Raw genomic sequence first — 6,000 nt, forward strand, 5'->3', positions numbered from 1 at the left:
TCATTGTTACGTCGTTATATAATTTTTATAAAACACTCCTTCTTCACAAACATGGTCTTTTCGAAGATCAACAGTTTTGATTTTAGGAATAGCCTCTGACATTCTGTAATACAAAAATGCCTAAACAAGCTAAATCGTCTTCTGTCTTCAGCAAAAGTTAGATTAGTGGAGATTTTCCTATCGCTATAAAACACAACGAACTTTTTATAATCCATAAAACACCTTGACTTTTCGACAAAGTATTACGTTTGGGTCTGAAATCGACAAAATATTATGTTTTGGTAAGTGGTATCAATTCAAGAAAGAACTGTACCCTCTATAAATAAGCAATTTCGTTAGGTCAAAATAAAGTCAAAATTTGATAAAGATAAAGTCAACAATTTTTTTTTAGGCTAAGTCAAATTAAAATGGCCCTACTAATAAGCTAAGCAGCTAATTACAATACAGTCTCAAAACATAATAGGCCTACCTGCTCTTTATTTATAGCTATTGTTAGCCTAAACTTGGTTGAGCTATATCCGTTTTATAAGACGCTGGCAAAAAATAGCGCTAGAAATTAGCGCTGACGCTGACGCCGTCAATTTCTTTAAGAGCTTGCGCAGTACTTTACGCCGTCAAGTTTTTAGGCAATTCGCGCTGACGCTGACGCCGTCAATATATTTCAATGACGCGTACAACACTGGTCGGCTGTATGGTTGTCCATTATCTACTGGAAATAACCTGGAGCAGAAGATATGCCAAAAGGTAAAACATTTTGTAAAAGTACGCCCCGGTGAGTGCTTAATGTGAGTCGTTTTGGACTGTCAGGACCAAGCCTAATCTGATTTTAGGCATCAGCCTAACCTATCTTGCTGAAACTATTTATACCCACCCAGTGGCGTAGGAGCATATGCTGCCGCCCGGGCTTTCGTTGAAAATGCCGCCCTAAGTAGACTGCAGCAAATTTTGAAATAGTTTCATACTCAAGCAATCTTTTCAATAAAAATAATTACAAATAATGTGCTGCGTCTAAGAAGTTCTAAATTGCTTGAGAAAGAAGCCTCACTGTCTCAGCGTTAAGGCCAAAAATAAAAGACAAAAAATGGACAACAAATGTAGGCCTATTAGGCAAATAAAAGATCAATAGCCGCCTCAAAATTGAACTTCTCGAGCTTTCGCCGAAGCAAAATCAGCGTTAATATCTTCAAAACCAAGTGTTTGAACGTAGTCTCTTTCTATAGAAAGAATCGATAGAGCTGATAGCCGATCATCATTCATGGTAGAACGACAGAGGCGTAGCAACCGCCCTCCGAATCCTCCGATCGGAGGGGGCCCGGCAAGGAATGAAGGCCCCTTCGCCGAAGTTTTTGGAAGACTATTGAAATACAGGATATAGGCTAACCACGTGGTCACAAACGCACGCGAAATAGCAGAGCTTATTGGTATTGAGCAAGAGTTTTTCAAAAAACACGGTGCGACGTAGGAAGAGAATGTTTGGTTACGAATGTGCTGATGATTCGAGTCGTCTTTCTGCTGAAGAAGAATTAAAATCGCAATTTTTTCTTGTAGCCTACTTACTGATCAGGCCATGTCTTCTGTTTCTTCGCGCTTTGACCAACTCGTGGAGTGGTACAAGTTGTTTGAATTTCTGCACAACGCTAGCAGCCTGAAGAAGTGTCTCAGAGAAAATGGCTGGTTTTGAATCTTTATCCTCGGACTGACAAAGCCTTGAATGGTTATTCCCTGTAGTTTCGCATACTTGCAGAGGCTCTTGACACAGGCCCGGTTACCGAGATTGGCAGAGTGAAGTTTTCCCATTATTGAAGTGTTGTTGCCAGGAAATTATTCTATTCACTAGGTGCCGCTGAATGGAGAGCAGTCCTGAAATGCGTTGCTCAAGCGCACACCCCGAGAGTCGAACTTGCGCCGCGTGGTGTAGAGCGGGCACGTAACCACTGAGCTAATGGGGCGGACAATGGAACTGGATAATCACTGCAAAAAAATTAAATGAAAAACGGGAGACATTGGTGCCAACGAACTAATAATGGAATTGAATCGTTGTATTTATGTCATCGAGAAAGGGAAAGGACTTGTCAAGTTGTCACGCCAAGCATTTTTTTAACGTACAAGAACAGCCTTCAGGAGATATATCCGAATCTTTGCATTTGCACCAGAATTCTTCTGACCGACCACACCAGTTATTGTCGCCAGTGCTGAAAGGACCATCAGCAGAATGAAACTGATCAAGAATATCATGCGCTTAACCATGGCAGATGACAGGCTTTCTGCTCTTGCAATTACCATCGAAAACAAGATTGCCAAATCCCTGGACTATGACCTATGACCCATTACAATTTGCGAAGAACAAGGCTCGAAAGAAGCGCTTTGCGTAATTATGGAATATATGTCCAGTGCACACTGTCACTGTATGTATAGGGGAAAGTGGTGTAACTTGGACCAGTGTGTAATTTGGACCAGTGTGTAAACCAGTCCCCTAACTCAAAAAATAAAAATCGTTTTTTCAATATTTTTGAACAGCTTGAAAGCAGTCGGCGTCGGCAGCAGTGGCCGAGTGGTTAGCGCGTTGGGCTCGCAGTCGAGAGCCTGCATGTTCGACTCCAGCCACCCGCAATTGCTGTTGTTTCTCTGGGCAAGAAACTTTGCGATAATTGCCTCTACCCAGTGATCGATATCGAGTAATGGGTAGAACCAAATTTAAGTCATAAGTAGAGTAGACAACCGGAAACAGACATTGCCGTCGGCTGCAGCCAGGGGCGCCGGAACGGTTTTTGACTGGGGGGGCAGGATTATGAAAAAAGGGCACTTTTATTGCTGAAAGGCCTTTTTTTAAGTTTTAAGATAAGATATAGCAATAATGCTCATCCATCAGCTCATCATCGAGTAATGATAAAAGTGTCCGGTATACAAAGAACAATGGCACGAGAGGGCATCATGCTATGTTATGATGATGTAGGCTAATTACTTACTGTGATGCAGAATTTTGTGTCGTGAATATTATTTTGAGGCAGAAATGAAAGATTATAGCAGGCCTCGAAATTCACGGCGGACATGTAACATGTGATGTCCGCGGGAAATGCCATCTAGATCGGTCATATTTGTCCGCCGAGTAACACAGGAACTAGCGATACAAATAGTCATTGCATAGCACAAACGATTCTTGCGAGAATATAATTTCCCTCGCATTTAGAAAATGTGAATACTGTACCCCTTAGCTTCCATTCAAGAAGGAAAACATTCGATTTTTACGTTGCTTCAACGATTGATGACATTGAATCAGCGTAACAAAGGTGAATTCTTCGCTAAGAATCGATGGGAATACTGGTACTTCTACACTAATCACGCTCAACTTAGTTCAAGTTTTACGTCACAATGTCTGGCTTTGATCTCCAAGTAATATTGATAAGGCAAGGTTGGTTCGTCACCTCCGAGATAACCGTCACCTCCGACTCCGAGTTATCTCGGAGGTGACGGTTGGTTACAGGAGTAGGCTATATTACAGCAAGATGCAGCAAAAATTGTTAAGTTTTGGTATTAGGCTACAGTATGAAAAAAAACGCCCAGGGAAAATTCACTTTCCCTCACATGACACTCAAAAATAAACCTGAAGAAAAAAGCCTAATGAAACTTTGGACAGTCGAAAATAGTTGCGTTAGTGTAGAAGTTTTCCGACTCGTGCCCAGAGCATAGTGAAGTAAGAAGCCACACGACGTCGTTAGGTGGAAGTTAATTAGTTATGCGGCGTATTAAGCAGCTACACGGCGCTTTGACTCTTCAAGCGCACGTCGTTGGTCTGATGAAAGCCTTTCAGAGTGACTTCGATGAAATTTAAAAAAGCCTTCTAAGCCGTAGCTATAGTTCTCGAATGGCGAAAAATTATCAAGATAAAGTGATTAAGCATGATGATCGATGTTAAAACTGGTGTGTCCGCCGTGAGACTTAATCTGTCCGCCGAGATAGCTGCTCAGACAGGACACGTTTGTCCCCCATCAACAAAAACGAATTTCGAGGCCTGTTATAGTTAAGCTAAAAGCTAATAGCTGAAATTGTTATATCGTATTGCAAAATGTGCAGTAGCTTACATGACCTTAAAAGGGCATCATTGCCCCCCTGCCCCCCCATCCACAGAAAAATTGAGGGCAAGGGGGGCATCCGCCCCCCCTGCCCCCCCGCTTCCGGCGCCCCTGGCTGCAGCGTGGGTCAGGTGTACATCGGAAGGCGTACACCGATGCATAGCGCTCAAGTCCGCTTTCCCGCAATGCAGGATAAACATAAACAAACAAAAAAACAAAAAAAATAATAATAGCCCGGATGTGAAAAACTCAGCTCATTAGGTTTAGAAACGTGGACCGGGAGATTGGAATTTGTGGTTTTGGGTATGCTGATGTTATTTTGGGGAGTTGGTTGCTTAGCGCTCAGATGTTATTGGCATGACGTTTGAGACAGATATGATGTTGGTATTATCTTTAACCTATAAGGAGATGTTGTGCTCAATTACAAGACTTGTAACCAAGTGTGGAAGTCATAGTTGGTAATTTTTAACAGTGCATGACAGTGTGTAATTTGGACCAGTCATCTCACCTATGCAGCATCGCGTCAGTTCAAAATTCCCAAAGCTGTAGGCTAGTGAGACATGTCAATAACAGGCTACCGATAAATATGCTACACAAGTGTCAAAAACCATTGGTCGACAACTTGATCTTCCAGAAAATATTGAAGATCAACTGGTCAAACATGTTTTGGAAATGGAGTCAAGACTTTATGGTTTAGGGGCCATAGACTTAAGAAAGCTTGCATATGACATTGCGTCTGCCAGTAATATCAATACCCGCTTCAACAGTGAAAAGGGTCTGGCTGAAAAAGATTGGCTTAAGAGATTCTTGAACCGTCATCCAGAAATTTTATTGCGAAGACCTCAAGCAACTTCAGTTCAAATTACATACGGTACTCCAATGGTGCAAAATACACACCCCAATGGTCCAAAATACACACCATATGTGTAATTTGGACCATTTTTGAACATTTTTTATTGCTCAATTATTCAACATTTTTTTATTGTATGTGATTTATATTTTCTACACTGGTTTGCAAGTAGGTTTGCAAGTTACTTCCGGTTTGCAAGTTACTTCCGTTACACTGGTTTGCAAGTTACTTCCGGACTACCTAGACTGTATCTGGGTGAAAAATAATACACATTGACCGGAAGTTGGCTGAGTTGTGCTTAGTTTTCTTTAAGGGGTTCAAAATACACACCTTTCCCCTACAGTACACAGTGGTGGGCGCAGCTAATGTAAAAGTTAGCTTTCAACAAGGAAATCAGCGGATTTCCAATAAATTTACTTTCGCTAACGAGTCCTCTAAAATTTCTAAATATTAGCGAGTATTAACTGTGTAGGCCTATATATAGTATGAACCCTGCATGTTGTGTAAAATAAATACCACATTCCAGTTTCTGCGTTGGAAGGGGCCCCGGACTTATGTTCGGAGGGGGCCACGTTCTTTGTTGCTACGGCCCTGTAGAACGTAAATACGACTTTATCATTTTGAGCGTTGAGAAACTCCTCTCACAGCTCGCAATTGAAACACCAATGGTAAGATGAAGTTTCAGACACAAGCATAAACATGGTGTCAAATCAAGTAGGTGTGATTTAGCTAACCACTGTAAATTATCAAACGCTGTTGCATTACGATCAAACGTGGTTTCACTGCTTCGCACCAGTCTCTTAAATCTGTCAATTTCCACAGCTAACTTCAAAAAGTCCACCTCGTCGTCATAAGTGCTTTTAAAAGAGTTGGTGAATCCATTGTGACTTTCGCTTTGCAGCAGCGTGTGAGGATTAAAAAATCCCAACATATCATTCAAGTGGTGTAGCCTATGCCGGTAAACCTAGTTTCAGCTTCAAGTTTAAATCTGTACAAAGCTTGAAATATGCATCGTCTTACTTGCTAGCTGTCTCTTTGTAAATCATTTTCTTGTTTTACTTTTTATTTATCTTTGCATTA

This window comes from Aplidium turbinatum, chromosome 13, assembly GCF_918807975.1.
Source record: "Aplidium turbinatum chromosome 13, kaAplTurb1.1, whole genome shotgun sequence".
In the NCBI taxonomy this organism is placed as follows: domain Eukaryota; kingdom Metazoa; phylum Chordata; class Ascidiacea; order Aplousobranchia; family Polyclinidae; genus Aplidium; species Aplidium turbinatum.